The sequence below is a fragment of the Clarias gariepinus genome, chromosome 16 (genome assembly GCF_024256425.1).
Source record: "Clarias gariepinus isolate MV-2021 ecotype Netherlands chromosome 16, CGAR_prim_01v2, whole genome shotgun sequence".
In the NCBI taxonomy this organism is placed as follows: Eukaryota; Metazoa; Chordata; class Actinopteri; order Siluriformes; family Clariidae; genus Clarias; species Clarias gariepinus.
Window position 1 is genome coordinate 2,759,887 of NC_071115.1, and position 17,738 is coordinate 2,777,624.

A 17,738-nucleotide genomic window follows, 5' to 3' on the forward strand; every position below is an offset into this window, starting at 1 on the left:
GAAACTGATTACGTGATCAAGACTCCCGATAGAAAGCGACAAAAACGAATTTGTCATATAAACATGTTAAAGGCTTATCATGCTAGAGATGCCATAGAGCCTCTTACTACTGACAAGGGAAAGGATGTAGTTTTCCCAGTAAGTATTGCTTGTGATCAGGGCTTAACAGTGGAAAAAGAGGACGGTGATTTGGATAGTTTCTTGAAGGTTGATGGAGCCTCGTCGTCGGCCAGGTTACCAAACTCCGAAACCCTGGCAAACTTGGCAAGTCTTTTACACCACCTTAACGCTGATCAAAGGCAAGACATAGTTGATCTTCTTAGCAAGTTTCCTTCTATCTTAGGCGATGTTCCCACAATAACAAACGTACTACAGCATGATATCATAATTAACAACCCTCAGCCCATTAAACAGCATCCATTTAGACTTAATGCAGCTAAAAGAGGTTTAATGAAGCAGGAAACTCAGTACTTGTTGGAAAAGGGGTTAGCAAAGCCGAGCATTAGTCCTTGGAGCTCCCCATGTTTGTTGGTAGAAAAATCCGACGGCACTAAGCGTTTTTGCACTGACTATAGACGCGTGAATGCCGTGACGATACCCGATTGCTTCCCAACGCCAAGAATGGAAGATTGTGTTGACAGTGTGGGGTCTGCTAAATTCGTCAGTAAGTTGGACCTTCTTAAAGGATACTGGCAAGTTCCGTTGACCGCCAGGGCATCCGAAATTTCGGCTTTTGTAACTCCGGACTGTTTCTTACAGTATAATGTTATGCCTTTTGGGTTGCGAAATGCTGCTGCGACATTTCAAAGACTAGTTAACTTGGTGCTTGCTGATGTCCCTAATTGCAATGCTTATCTTGACGATCTGGTTGTTTATTCTCAGACTTGGCCGGAACACTTATCGTTGTTGGAGACTGTACTTAAGCGGCTAGAGAAAGCATCCTTGACTTTAAATCTTGCAAAATGCGAAATTGGCAAAGTGACAGTGACCTATTTAGGTAAACAAGTAGGACAAGGCGAAGTGCGACCCTTAACAGCAAAAATTTCAGCAATTAATGAGTTCCCTAGGCCAAAAACCAGACGAGAATTACGCCGATTTTTGGGTATGGCTGGTTACTACCAGTGCTTTTGTCGGAACTTTTCTTCTGTTGCGGTTCCGCTAACTTCGCTACTTAGTCCATTAGAACCTTTTGCGTGGTCACCCGAATGTCAGATTGCTTTTGATAATATTAAAGCTCTGTTGTGCAGCGAGCCTGTGTTGTCCGCCCCAGATTTTACAGTTGGATTTAAGCTAGAGGTTGACGCAAGTGAGGTAGGAGCTGGTGCTGTTCTTTTACAGGAAGATAAGGATGGAATCAACCACCCTGTTTGTTACTTCTCAAAGAAGTTCAGTAAATGTCAGCGCAATTATTCAACGATAGAGAAGGAGGCTCTGGCTTTGCTGCTAGCGCTACAGCACTTCGAGGTCTATGTCGGTTCTTCTACCCATCCTGTTGTGGTTTACACAGATCATAATCCGCTAACTTTTATTTCTCGTATGCGGAATCAGAACCAGAGGTTGATGAGATGGTCTCTCATCATCCAAAACTACAATCTCAACATTAGGTATAAAAGAGGTACCGATAACGTAGTGGCAGATGCGCTGTCCCGAGTTTAAACACTAGAATGTGGTGGTATTTCTTTTGCAAACATGTATGTTTGTTCTTGAGGGTGTGGGTGTTACGTCCCGTAGTATTTTCGGGCATTTCGCACGTATTTTAGTGCCTATGTCTTTCAGGTCTTGGGATTGGACATCTCACCTGCCAATCATGGTTTCCAGCGCGACCGCGATTCCCGTGGGAACCAATGAGGCTGCCCCAGCCGAGTATAAGAACCCGGAAGTGACGCAGCCAGAGGCGCGGCTTTTTGGTTCATTCATATTGATTGTTGTTATGGTGACGCTATACTTCCGGTATTTTTGAACGTTGTCGTTGTGATTTGTGAATGGTGTGTGTGCGTTACGCTAAGCTTTCTACGTGTGTTGTTTTGTCCTGACTACGCCCAGTACGAGTTCTTGGACGTTTCTCCATTCGCGGTGTCGAGTCCAGGTTAGTATGCCCTAGGGCGTACATAAACAAGCACGTAGAGTTAGACTTTGTTTAGACACACTAGATAGGAGTGAGAGCTAATTGTTGTACTTATGTTTGGCTAGTTAGTGTAGTTAGCGGGCATCCTACGCCCTGTTTTTGTTTTCACTTTGTTTATTAGTTTAGATTGACTGCCGCGCATAAGTTAGAAGGTGTTTTGTTTTATTTATTTCTTTGATTTAAGCTCTGCTCGTGGCTCCCACCGTTGAATGCGTATTTGATATTCTGTATATATTTTCTGTAAATATTATTTCTTTCTCTACTTGTACTTTTGGTTTCCACTGTGTGTTTTGGTGCTTTAAAATTACTAAAGTTTGCTAAAACTCAGCGCTACTCTCGAGTTGGTCTCATTCTTGTTCATGAGTGACTTCTCAAATAGTAATCAGTGACGGTCTACAAGATATTATCCTTTCTTTCTTTTTTATTTATTTTTCTTATGTCGGCTTCCAATCTCCCTTAGACAAGAGCAAAATAACAACCAAATAGGAAACCGTAACAGTGTGTTATAGTTATAATGTCCACACAGTACTGCATTACCACATTAAATTTATATTCACATCAAATACCACACAGTTTTTTCAGTAATTTCCCAAAATTATCAGATTTGACTGAAGCAGCGCCTGAACTCGATCATGAGACTGAATATTTAGAGTCAACATTTCGTTACACCTTAGATAATGTAGCTCCAGTTAAAAGGAAAATGATTAGAGATAAGAAACTTGCTCCCTGGTATAATGACCACACACACTTTAAAACAGACCACTCAAAAACTAGAACATATAAACTATAAATGCCGTCAAACCAAATTGTTAGTACTCCAAATAACATGGAAGAAGAGCATCCTGAACTATAAAAAAAGCTCTTAGTGTTTTCTAGATCAATGTATCTCTCCACTCTTATGGAAACTAATGAAAAATAAACCTACATTTTTATTTAATACCGAATTTTACTACAGAAAACTCCACATCAATAATATGCAGTAGTGAGGACTTCATACACTTTTTCAATAACAAAATTGTAAACATTAGGCAAAAAGATTAGGCTTTGAAACCAGACCACTGTAAAATAAATAAATAAACATTCTAAAAAAAAAAAAAAATCTTTTACAGATGCTTGTTGGTGAACAGGCACCACCAAGCATACACACTAAGAACTAGACATCCAAACTAATCTGCCCCAGATCTCCCAATTACTGATTATTAATCTCACATCAGTCACTCAAATGCAAAGTAATGCTATGAGCTTACCTTGACAATCATTTCCGATTTCCTAATTTCTGAAAATGCTAAATCTGATATTGATCGTGTGTTTGTCCAAGTTTTTGAATCTGTCACAGTCCTGTTATGGTTTGCTGAGCTGTAAAATGTGGCCTGTTTGATTGACCTTGAACCTGGCAGTGGTGGCTCAAACAGTTAAGGCTGTGATTAATCGGGTTACTGATTGGTCTGGGGTTCAAGCCCCAGCACTGCCAAGATTCCACTGCTAAGCCCTTGAACAAGGCCCTTAACCCTATCTGCTCAAGGGGCATGGTAACCTTGCTGACCCCGGCCTCCTAACTGGGATATGCAACAAAAAAAATAATTATATGACAAATCACCTAATATTATTTAGGGCCCAAGTACTATAGGATGTGCAGGACCCTCTTGTTTTCCAAGGATTTTTCCCCCCACTTTTGGGGGGTCTTAACTTATCTTAAGTGGCACACAGTTTAGAATCTGCTGCCATTAGGGTGCCTGAGAGTCGCATGGGCCATTGGCCCTCAGGGGCACCCACATGAGATTTTGCTGCATAGCTCATGCACACGAAACACATTTAGACATCACATTTAGAGCTCACTGATGTCCTGGGCACAGCTCAACAAGAAGGCCAGGTATTTCGGGTAGTTCTTAAGAACATACCAGATGGATTTATTTTGGGTCGTTCTTAAGCACACACCAAATGGATTTTGATATACTCGCCCTAGGGGATTTATACGGATATCGTCACCAAACCGGGCAGATTTGATCTAAAGACACTGAGCATGGAAAATGTAGATGGATTTTTAATAACTCAAACAGGTCAGCCGGGATAATTAAACTTACGCTGAAAGGTGGTTAATAACTTTCTGTGTGGCCTTATATTGAGTATTACATTATAGTCAATGACACGATCAGTGACATCACATTGAGGAACATCATAGTGTGATGCTTATCTTCCAGCATCTGCAGCCTATTCTACTCACGTACACATCACAAATGTTAAGACTCACACCCACACACATCACGCACACACACACACACACACACACACATTACAAATGTAACACACTCACACAGACACATACACACATATACACCCATATCCCATGCATAACAAATGTTAACACTCACTCTCTCATACACATGCAGAAACACACACAAACTAACAAATCACATCTCACACGCACACACACACACATAACACATATACTAACACACACCACACACATTCAATTCAATTCAATTCAATTTTATTTATATAGCGCTTTTAACAATGGTCATTGTCTCAAAGCAGCTTCACAAAAACTAAAGAAATTCTTTAAAAAATAATAATAATAAAAATAAATAATAATAATAATAATAATAAATTGTGTATGTGTGAGAAAAATGTGTTTAGATAATAATGAGATGAATGAATGAAATGTCTCTGATGAGCAAGCCAAGGGTGACGGCGACAGTGGCAAGGAAAAACTCCCTGAGATGGCAATAGGAAGAAACCTTGAGAGGAACCAGACTCAACAGGGAACCCATCCTCATTTGGGTGATAACAGATAGAGATGATATAACACCATGTGTGTTATGCAGCTGAAAGTACAATATAACAGAAATTCTTTAAATTAACATGAAGTCCAGTTCAGCACAGGGAGTCAGTAGGTGCAGAGGGCAGATGGGGTCTGGATCACTGGAAGCACAGGAGCAGGATGTGTAGCTCCAATCATAATAAGGCAGAATCCAGCTGGAGCTGGTCCTTCTCTGGATGCCTCAGGATCCTCGCAGGGTTGACCTTTGTCTACTGAAGCTGGTACAATTTCAAGATGCCTCGGGATGGGTAAAAAAGTACAGAACAGATGGAGAGAATTAGCGTAGTTGCCATTCAGGATAGATGTACTGAAGTATGAAGTTATGGGATGAGTTACGCGTATGCCAGATTAAAGAGATGCGTCTTGAGTCTACTTTTAAACTGGAAAACTGTATCTGAGCCCGAATACTGTCTGGAAGGCTATTCAAAGCTTTGGTGCTAAATATGAAAAAGCCCTACCCCCTTTTGTAGATTTTAAAATTCTGGGAAGTACAAGAAGTCCAGAGTTTGCACAATGCACAAACACATTTATTTGTCACACACAGACTGACACACCCACGCTTCTCACACACATGCTCTCTCTCTCTCTCTCTCTCTCTCTCACACACACACACACACACACTAACCCTCACATGTTTCACACACAACAAATATTTAGAGCCCAAGCTGACATCAGCCCTATATAGTGTGTGACGTGCACAAGTTTTGCAGTGCACCCGAGCCGCAATGGCTTTTTGTAGGTCTTAACATGCTCTAATAACACATGAAATCAAATTCAAATTCAAATTTTATTTGTCACATACACAGTCATACACAGTACGAAATGTAGTGAAATGCTTACACGACCGCCAGTGACCTTAAAAAGAGAATTAAAACTTATAAGTAATAAATATCAATAGAAGAAATATGATAGAAAATTTAAATAAAAATTTAACTAGAAAAAATAGAACCTGAAAATAGAAATATATTGTACACATAGAACTATAATTTTGTGCAAGTATGCATAGAAAAAGTGACTTTGTGCAATGGTTATTAAAGTGACTTTGTGTAATGGTCCAGAATGTAAACGTGAACATGTAGTGTAGATGTGATGTGCGTGGAGTTGTCCATAGTGTCCATGGATGTATAAAGATTGATTGATTGATTGTGAGAATTGTGAAAATATTGTGTTAGTTTTGCCTAGTGGTGTGGTTGAGAGACCTTATCGCCTGCGGGAAGAAGCTCCTCCTCAGTCTCTCTGTGTTGGCCCTCAGGGAGCGGAATCGCCTCCCAGACCGCAACAGAGTAAACAGTCCATTGTTGGGATGGCTAAGGTCCTTCACGACCTTCCTGGCCTTGGTCCAGCACCGCTTGGTGTAGATTGAGTGCAGGTCAGGGAGCTCGATGCGGATGATGCGCTCAGCTGATCGCACCACCCTCTGTAGAGCTCGTCTGTCCTGCATGGTGCTGTTCCCGAACCAGGTCGTGATGTTTCCCGTCAGGATGCTCCCTATGGTGCAGGAGTAGAAATTCCTGAGCACCTTGGAGGGCAGTCTAAAGTCTCTCAAGCGTCTGAGGTGGTAGAGACGCTGCCGGGCCTTTTTTACCACGGTGTTGATGTGACAGGACCATGTCAGGTCCTGCGTGATGTGAACACCGAGGTATCTGAAGCTGTCCACTCTCTCCACTGGGCTCCTGTTGATGATGGGGGTCTGGTAGTTCCTCTCCTGCTTTGTACTGAAGACCACTATCAGCTCCTTTGTCTTGCTGACGTTCAGGAGGAGATTGTTTCTCTGGCACCAGTTCTCCAGATTTCCAACCTCCTCCAGGTAGGCCGTCTCATCGTTGTTGGTGATCAGGCCCACCACGACAGTGTCGTCAGCAAACTTGATGACGGTGGTGGAGTTGGTAGTGGCCACGCAGTCAGAGGTGTACAGAGAGTACAGCAGGGGGCTCAGAACACAACCCTGGGGGGCTCCAGTACTGAGAGTGATGGAGGCTGAGACATGGCCGCCCATCCTTACTGCCTGTGGTCTGCCAGTCAGAAAATTGGAGATCCACTGACACATGAATGAGCTGAGTACCAGGTGCTCCAGCTTGGTGGTGAGTGTGGAGGGAATTATGGTATTAAATGCAGAGCTATAGTCGATAAAGAGCATTTTAACATAATTCCCCCTCCGAGTGTCCAGGTGAGTGAGAGATGTATGGAGGAGATGTGAGATTGCATCGTCCGTGGAACGGTTTGGACGGTATGCAAACTGTAGTGGGTCCAGTGTGTCTGGTAGTGAAGAAATGATGAAGTCTCTGACCAGGCGTTCAAAGCACTTCATCACTACTGAAGTGAGGGCTACAGGGCGATAATCATTGAGGGAAGCAGGATGAGGTTTCTTTGGGACAGGAACAATAATGGACTCTTTGAAGCATGTGGGGATCACCGACTGAGATAAAGAGATGTTGAATATCTCAGTGAACACAGGTGCTAGCTGGTCTGCGCAGGCTTTGAGAATACGGCCTGAGATGCTGTCTGGTCCTGCTGCTTTCCTGGTGTTCACTCTCTTGAAGGCTCTCCTCACGTCGTGCTCAGTGATGATGAACGCACTTCCGGTGCTGGCAGTGACTTCCTGTCTGCAGCCATTAGCGCCGCTAGCATTAGCATCGCTAGCGTCTTTAGCTGCAGCCTCGAAGCGAGCATAGAAAGTGTTCAGCTCATCTGCCAGAGACACGTCTGCGTTTATCATACCGGATGTTGGTGCTTTATAATCCGTTATTGTCCTTAATCCCTGCCACAGGCTCCTAGAGTCACTCTGTTGGAGTTGTGACTCTAGTTTCCTCCCGTAGCGCTGCTTCGCCTCTTTCACCGCCTTCCGGACGCTGTATGACGCAGCCTTGTACGGTTCCATGTCCCCCGACGCGAGTCCCGTGTTGTAGGCAGCGGTGCGAGATTTCAGAGCGTCGCGGATGGTTTTATCCACCCACGGCTTCTGGTTGGGAAACGTTTTAATAGTCTTTTTCTCCACGATATCATCCGCTAGTTTCCCGATGAATCCCACAACCGCTTCCGTAAACACGCTGACGTCACCATCGGAGCTGCTTCTGAACATGTCCCAGTCTGCGTCATCGAGTGCGTCCTGTAACGCGGCCACCGATTGGTCCGTCCAGCGCGCGACCTCCCTCTGGACCGGAACTTCCTGTTTCAGCCTTTGTTTCTATTTTGGCATGAGGAAGATGGCGGCGTGGTCGGATTTACCAAACGGAGGGCGAGATTGTGCCTTGTAACCGTCCTTGACTGTGGTGTAGCAATGATCCAGTGTCCTTTCGCCCCTGGTGGGACAGGTGATATGCTGCTAAAAGTTTGGCGCTGCACGTTTGAGGTTGGCACTGTTAAAGTCCCCCGCCACAATAAGCGCAGCGTCCCGGTGTTGTGTTTGTTGCTGTGTGAGTGCCTCATGCAGCTCGCATAAGGCAGTGTCCGTGTCCGCTTGTGGTGGAATATAAACGGCACTGATTATGACCGATGTGAACTCCCGAGGAAGGTAAAAAGGACGACACATGATGGACAGTAGCTCCAGATTTGGTGTGCAGGAGCGTGTGAGAGGAACAACACTCGCGCTGTTGCACCAGCTGCTGTTCACCATTAAACACACGCCGCCTCCCCTTGACTTTCCCGAGTCCCGCGTCCTGTCCATGCGGTGAACCGAGAAGAACTCGGCCGGCTGGATGGCGTAGTCCGCCACCGCTGGGTTCAGCCATGTCTCGGTGAAGCAGAGGAGGTTGCAGTCCCGAATGTCTCTCTGGAACTTTATCCTGGCCCTGAGGTCATCAAGCTTGTTCTCCAGTGACTGGACGTTGGCGAGCAGGATGCTAGGCAGAGGTGTGCGGTGTGCACGGGCTCTCAGCCTGTTCCTGACGCCGTCTCGTTTCCCTCGGGGCCGCCGCTTCGCGTCGCGTCCTTTGTTTTCCCTCAGGATCTCACTCGGCCAGCTGGGATCCGGAGTTAAAAACGTCGAATTGTGAGTACATTGTATACCAATAGAAACAAGAGTGTCTCTATCATAACTAATGTACTCCATGGTGGTAATTTGACTGGTTTTAAAACGGTAAAAACTAACCTAAAGAACAAAAACAAAGAAAATCTGGTCGGAGCAGTCGTGACCGGCGCCATCTTGATAACTTCCTTGAACTTGATAACTTGAAATGTCAATAAGCCTACCCTACATGTCTTTGGACTGTGGGAGAAAACTGTAGTTCCCAGAGGAAACCCACCAAGGACGGAAAGAACATGCAAACAGACTCATGACAGGACTCAAACCATCAACTAGTATTCAGTAAAAAAAAAAAAAAAAAAATCAGCGAAATTATTTAACTATGCATTGCAACAGGATTGAGTCAGATGTTGTCCCAGTCCCTCCCAGACCACAGAGTTCTTTATGGCTGCGATGGTTTCCACGGAGAGGCACTTATGGTTAAATCTCAGGGGCATCAAGGAGAAGGATAGTGCATTACTCCTTGATGCCCCCATCTCGCCTTCCAGCCTACTTGGCGATGTCGTTAACACTAGAAGCGCCGCGCCAGTGTCACCTACTTATAACGCAGTTCAGCGGTCATTTGACCGCCTATTGTTTTGAATGGGAAGCTGTTGCTGACGCACAATGATCGCTAGATGGCGCTTTCACCCAAAGCAAATAATTTAGCTCCAAGATCAACTTGCACTTGGACAATGCGCCATTCTTTCCCGCGTTGATAATCAGCGGTATCTTTTTTCATATTCAACTGGGAAAACCTACTACAGAGTCTCTAAGGGGACAAAGGAAGAGGGAAAAAAACGCAGAAAAAAACAAGTCATGTTTTGCATTATAATCCAATTACAAAGTTATACATTATATACATTATAAAGTTTTTGGCATGACTTTTTTCTGCCGTTTTTTCTCCTCCTTTGTCCATCTAGGGGCTTCGTACTATAACAAAAAGGAAAGCTCTACTTAATTTTATGTCATATGGAGAAAATTTATAAGTTTGTTCATTCTATTTGAAGCTTCTGAACGTCTCGGAGCAGCGATTTAGTTCTGAACTCGCTTCCGTGAAATTATCGCTAAAACAATATTAAATTTGAATAAATCAGATCTACCACAGCAGATAATGAACTATGCTATGTAATAACCGAAGCAAACACCACGATTATGCCTCGCTTCGTTCAGTGTTGCTAGGCAACTGAGCACGCGCCTAATCGGCGGGAACGCGGTTGACTTGGCCGCGGTGTATTATAAACCTGCAAATTATTTCACTGCTTATGCTCATGTAATAAAAGCGAGGGAAATGTGGAAGTGATGTGTGGCCACTGAATGAGAACTAAACCAAAGATTAATCAACTAAAAAGATTTCGGTAACTACACTGAGTGTAACATCTGCATAGTGACACTAAACAGCTGAACAACTTCACTTTTTCGTTTACCTCTGAGAAAAAAAATATATAGCATGCATCTTTATACATTTGGAATCGATATTTCGAGATCGGTTTTAGGCCTCCTTCATATGTGGAAATAAATCAGATATAAATCAGATATGTGCTAATGTGATTGTCGTGTAAACGGACAGGTCGGATTTCCTGAGTCATTGTTTTCTGTACGTCATTAAAACTGCGACTTCTTCGCGGTTTAATGACGTAATGTTATTCCCTGCTGGAAGCGCGTGTGGCATTATAACATCGCAGGTGACATGGAAAAGGAAAAGCACCCAGCCTATTTGTATATACTTCCAGTGTTACTTAAGTACTAAATGGAGTCAATGTTGTTTGCAATAATTAATGTAACAATTGAGTTGGTAAATAGATTTTTGTTAGTTGAATTTAGGTTCTAATTTGATTTAAAGGATTTAAATGTCTTGAAGGTTGCTCCAGCATGTAATCTATCATAGTTTCACTGATTAAGCCTAACGGTAAATGTATCCTGCCGTATCTATAGGTCAGGCTTTTTCTGTTGATACTGTAACCAAGAACTTGGAGCAGATCAGAGGATACCTCTGCAAATATGATAAGGAAAATTTCTATGGATTAATTCCAGAGGATTTTTCTGGAAATAGATGGTAAGCCTAGTCCATTATTGAACAAGTTAATTAATCAAGTGCGGTACGACTAATCGTATCTACATGCAGTATCGGACCACATTAAGATTTTCCACACCCACAGAATGGTGGTCCAAATCGGAGCACTGAGACTTTACCCCTTTTTCATGTGTATTTTATTTTATTTATTTTATTTTCAGGTGATGAATAATATGAAGTGAAATGCTTATACAATGGCCGATGACCTAAAATTAAAAAAATAAGTAAGACTTTTCATTGAGAGTATAAAGTACTCATTTTTTTAACAAATTAGAAATATAGAAAATAATAATAATAATAATAATAACTCCTGCAAAGCCTAATACATTCTGAATCTGACCCCTACTCATTATTCTTCAGGATAAGGGTATCAGGATACTTAATTAAACACAATAGTGCCACCTTGTGGGCTACAATTGTCATTGTTGCTAAAGTAACAGCTCATTTTACAGATTGCCCACAACGTTAAAATGGGAATTAAAAACATGCTGTTACTAGGAAAAAAAAAAAAACAAACAAACAAACAAAAAAAAAAGTTTTTGGGGGATAACAGTAATGCCACTTAAATAGAGGATGCTGTAAATAAGACCAATAGCTTTTTGGTAAGGTGGGGACTAACCTAGCTAAAAAAAATTTTTTTAAAACATTCCTGACACTAAGTCATCCATAAACAATAGCGATAGTCTAATATAAGGGAATTCCTGTTCAATATTTGTAAAAAAAATAGAAGAAAGAGAGATTATAGAAAATCAATGCAAAAACGAACCAACAAAAATCCACTAATTGTAATTGTAAACCAAATTTTTACGCCAACGCAATTTTTTTTACTTATTCCAAAATAGACAATTTTTACATAAAATAAAAATGGTAAAAGGTATACAAATTGTACAAAACAAGTGTCAAACAAGTGTCAAACACCACTTCTCAAATTATGGGCCTGTTACTCTTTTGCCAAAATTCTTAAAAATTCTAGAAAAACTTTTTATTAATAGACTGGATAAATACAAACTTCTTTCTGACAGTCAGTATGGGGTTAAGAAGTAACCAGACAACTTCATTAGCATTAACTGAATTCATTAAATAAATGACCAACTCCATATTAATTGACTTATGTAAAGTATCTGATTTAGTAAAAATTTATTTGTTGATGACGCAAACATTTGGGCTTCTGGTGAGAATTTACAGCAGCTTTTGGACCTGATCACATTAAAAAATTATTAAAATAAAAAAAATTGTTAGACAAAACCAAGTAATCTTTTAAATGTAAATAAGACAAAAATTTCGGTATCTGGCAACTGCAGAGTACCGATATCATAGTCAAGTACAGATAGTACAATATAGAAAGAGTCTATGAAACAAAGTTCTTGAGTGTGATAATAAATGACAAAATCTGCAAGAAACCTCATTAAAACATTAAACATGTCCAATATAAAATGTCTGAAATTATTTCTATTCTGGCCAAAGTAAAACACAATTGAAAATCACTCCACACAATGTATTGCTCATTTATTTTGCTATACTAAAATTACTGTGTTGAGAACATAAACAAACGTTCACTACATCCTCTCTTAATACTCCAAAAAAGAGCCATAAGAATTGTTTATAATGTAGGATTAAAAGGGACATTTATAAAGCAAGTTCAATTTAAAAGTGCATAGTATCCCTACAACAGTTCAAAGCTTTTGTATATCTGTCTGTGGAGTGAAACAGTGGAACAGATTAGGCGAGGAATTAAATATAAAACAAGCATTAAATAATAAAAGAGGTGATCCTTACAGAGTGAGGAGGAGGAGTTAGGTTAATCTTACTCTATAGGAGTGTAGTTGTGCATAAAACAAGTACAAGTGAAAATAAATAGCAAAGGTGGAGTGTAAATATATGGATGGGAGTATGTGGGGGTTTATGTACAAGTGTACAGTATTTGTGTATGTATACATGTTTGCATGTGTGTATTTATATGTGTGTATATTATATGCATGTGTATAGTGTGTGTGTATGTACAGTATGTATTTGTGTGTATTATGTATGGTATGAATTGGCTGTGAAATTTAATCCCCTTTTTAACTACTTAGGTTTACTCCTCTTCCTACTTTTCGAACATATTCGTTTTTGCTTCTTTATTTTAGTTTGTTTTGTTGTTTCATGTCCAAAATAAAGTATTTAAAACAAATTTAATCAGTACCAATGCAACTGTTTCTGACTTTTATACTTCTACATCAGCATTCTCAAAGTATCTGTACCTATAGTTCATCCAACTTTTTTTTTCTCTCATTTTTTTTTTTATTCATCAGCTACCCAAAATACTCCCTTCACATTGAGGGTCAGTATGGGAGATCTTTATGATCCACGTAATTTAGCATGGTTTATTCTGGATGCCCTTCCTGATACAACCCTCCTCATTTATTCTGGCTTGGGTCCAAAACTAAGACTTCACTGGCTTGTGAAGCTTTAATGGCTGAGTTAAAAAAAGAAGCCTCTGTAGACGACCTTTATATCAATGCCATCATCTCTTATGAAGTCCTATTCCATACTGTGTGACAAATTTGAAAACTCATGGGGGAGATTACAGATGACTGTAGTTGACCATCAGACTAAAAAGGTGCTAAAAGGTTGAGGACTGATGACCATTTTTTTAATCTAGTGGCACGAGTCTTCTCCGTGACAACCATAAGAACAGGGGTTACAGAGAAGGTCTTTCAGAGATGCTGTTGATATTGAGTCAAGGAACACTTTTTCAATTCAATTCAATTTTATTTATAAAGCGCTTTTACCAATGGTATTGTCTCAAAGCAGCTTCACAAAAATGTGTCTGAATAATAATGAGATGAATGAATGAATGATGAATAAAATGTCTCTAATGAGCAAGCTAAGGGTGATGGCGACAGTGGCAAGGAAAAACTCCCTGAGATGGCAAAAGGAAGAAACCTTGAGAGGAACCAGACTCAACAGGGAACCCATCCTCATCTGGGTGATAACAGATAGAAATTATATAACATCATGTGTGTTATGAAGGCGAAAGTTCAATATAACAGAAGTTCTTTAAATCAACATTAAGTCCAGTTCAGCATAGAGCAATTGTTGATCTTGGTAGGCCAGCTACATAAACACTTCCTTTTTAAGGCCCTGGCAAAAGTCAGGATTCATTTCATCCAGTTCTAGCTGTTAGTGTGTGACAGTCCAGGGTTATATTCAGCTATTTTTTTCCTCCTTCCCCTATAAATGTGAGCAGCTGCTCCTTGAATTATTTCATCTCAGGCGTGTGGTTGAACACTTGGTCTCCACTCTAGAGAAAGTCGGCTGTAGCCCAGTGAAAAGTTTTACATGTGACAAGGCTAAAAAACTGCATTATTTGCTGTTTTAAAAGACTCTTCTGCCTGGCAAAGTATAAGGAAAAGCTGGACATTATTATTGAGAATTTGGGTGAGACATGGGGAGAAGATATTGCGTTGGTGAGGGGTATCAGCTTGATGTTCTGTACAATTGTGTTTTCCTACCATTCATAGGTGTGAGGGCATTACTTCACTAAGCATCTGCTGGTGAATATCCACATGTACAGTATAAGGTGTGAGTGAGATTGGAAAGAGCTGTACATAATCAGTATTCTGGTGAGTGTGAATGTACTGGTGATTGCACTAGAGACTGTGAAAATATTCTGGAGTTCCTTTCACAGTGATTCATTTATAAGCCACATTCTGAAAGATTACTTAAATATTGTTGTTGCATTACTTCACATAAATTAATCAAAACTAATAAAAAAGTGAACCCCAAAAGCTTGGCATCACAAAAAATATATCCTGGACGACTGTGATATTGATACTGAAATATAGATAGTAAAATTTCATTTATGCACTGCTTAGCCACAAAAAAAATTATAAGAGGGTCAAATTATTTGCATGCATTGTAACTGTTTTGATACAATTAGAATTTTACCCTTTCCTTACCATAAGGGGACGCTAAGATATCATTTTCTACTTTTTTGCAAAATCCACACATGGATTTTTATTTATTTATTTTTGTTTCCATCAAGGTTGAAAGGTGCTCGTATTCTGTTACAAGTTATAAAGACATTGTAAATTTACATTTCATTATAGGTTTAGAAATCTGGGATAGAATTAGAATAATAAAAATGTATAAGTATCAGAAATCGATAGTGTTCAAAATGTTCTTTAATTCTTAATTTCCATTCTATTTATTATATGTCTGTATTGTTTATTTCAAGCTGTGATGAGTTTTATCTGGTCTCTACAGGGTTGTCTAAATCTGCTAGTCTGAGATTGATTGGATCGGTCTTCTCTCACATACCTAGGGAAATTGTACTATTTTACTCATTACATTTAACTACTGTTAAGGAAACATCATACATCACTCTTGTAAATTATTTCTCCCGGTTTTCAGGTGTGCAACATTAGTTTATATATTGCTTTCTTTACAGGCATGCAGATATTCTAAATTTTGTACATAAAAATGCAAACATTTACGATATGCTCTTATCCAGAGCGACTTACATTTTTATCTCATTACACATCCGAGCAGTTGAGGGTTAAGGGCCTTGCTCAAGGGCCCAACAGTGGCAACTTGGTGGTTGTGGGGTTTTTGTACCTGGGATCTTTCGAACCATAGTCCAATGCCTTAACCACTGAGCTACCCCTGGGCCAAACATGATATACTGTATATACATACACATGTGTACTAAAGATATTATGGTGGCTAAGACATTTGCATAGTACTCCATGTGTGTTTGTACTGTATGTGTATGTATACAGTGCTGTAAAGTATTTGACCCTTTCTGGATCCCTCCCACTCCACGTATTTGTCACACTTAAATATTTAGATCATCAGACAAATTTTCATATCACACAAATGTAACTCGGGTAAATAAAAAAATGCTGTTTTAAAATAATGAAACTTGACCTAATAACTGGTCTGCAACCCTTGTGCCACAAATTTGCAAAAAAATAAGATTAAAACTATTCACTTTTAAAACACAAAGAGCCACAAAGAGCTGCTCCGGTGTGTTTCTACCACCGGAGCAGCTCTAGCGCCTCCGCAGAACCTCTGGGAATGTGCGCGTGGCTGTGATATCTTCAGTACTCTGGCTGTGCCCTCGTGTCTATAATGTTGTGTTAATATTCAGTACAAAGGCCAAACCCAGAGTATTATATTGTTTAATTGAACATGAGGTTTAAAGTGATTTGGTTAATTCTGAGCACATTCACATTATCAAAAGACATGTTTTTTCTATTAAATATGATGAGAGAATAATATAGAAAAGTGTAATTGAAATTAATATAGTGCATCAACTCATGGTTATTCATTCATTCAGTTTTAGCCACAAAGGTGCGGAAAGTTGTGGGACCTTTTTAAGCCTTAAATATTTTTGGTAAAAAAAAACACAAAATCACAATTTGATACAGGTTGTTCCGTTCTAGGCGAATGTTCGTAAGTCAGACAAAGTAAGTCTTGTATGCTTTTACATGAATATATATATATACCAACATAAATAAACAAAACCCTTTTTTTTATAAAAACAAAAGTTTCATGAATGAATGAAAAAATCAATTCGATTTTTTTTTGTGAATAATTTACATAAAATATAACAAATTCTGCATTCTACAAAACATTACATTTAAGATGTTTTCTAAAATGTTTACCTTATCATTTTATGTAAAACACTGATTTCTATACTAAGGTAGGTAACAGTTAGTAATAGTTAAACCAAATAATGTATGAAACACTACACTTGCATAAATTCCATCATCCTCATAGTCATTGTACACTGCACATCCTTTTATATTGGCATTAATATTGATGTTGTTATCTGAGTCTTCTGAATCTTTCCTCTTTTGGTGAATTGTATCAGCATTTTCATATCTCTGTCTCAGACTCTCCTTGGGGACTCTCATAAATGTTTCTGGGACCTACAAATTAATTGTAAAAATGCACACAAGCGTGTTGGTTACTTTTTCTCTAGACAAACATATACATTTACAGACTCTTGTTCCAAAACACTCGTAAATCAAAGCGAAATACCCCATAATAAATAATGGACCCGCACTTTACTTAAAAAAAAAAAAAAACTAATGACAGTTGTGTGAGCGACACACTAACGGAATCACTGCTGTAAAGTAAACATAAAACAAATTAACCTGCACTTTACCTTTGAAAAGAAGCGTGACAGAGTAGTGTTTTCATTAGAGTGAGAGAGAGAGAGAGAGAGAGAGAGAGAGAGAGAGAGAGAGAGTGTGTGAGAGAGAGAACGCGAGAGGAGGAGGGGGTGTTTGTGTGAATAAATTGGATCTTTAACCTCTGTAATGAGACTTTCTTTTGCTTTACACAAGTGCTGTGCACACACGCATACAAACACAAAACAAAACGTGCTTTATAGGTGCATATGTGGTCACAGTGTTATAGTAAACTGTACACACGTGCATGGAAGTTAACTATACCAGTATTTTATATCTATAAAAGTATTTTATAATTATACCTGCACCGCAGTAAAATTTTGCACAATAGCCCGACCTTAATGTTGGATATGAATTAATTGAACAGCCACTATAAATAGTCATTCCATCACAATTGTCTAGACATTAAGACAAAAAAAAGCTCAAACTCTCTCCTCTGTCCTGAAGACTTCCCATTTCTAAAAAGGGTACCTCTATACCTCAGACTATTAAAAGTGCTGACACCGGCGACTCCTGTCAGAAATACTAAAAAAAATAAA

At 39.8% G+C, this 17,738-nt stretch overlaps 1 protein-coding gene across 1 annotated transcript in view; it reads right to left on the bottom strand.

Annotated features, from left to right (window-relative positions):
• Positions 1–17,738, bottom strand: part of LOC128544924 (deleted in malignant brain tumors 1 protein-like) — a 145,007-nt gene that overhangs the window by 94,357 nt on the left and 32,912 nt on the right. The window lies entirely within an intron of this gene.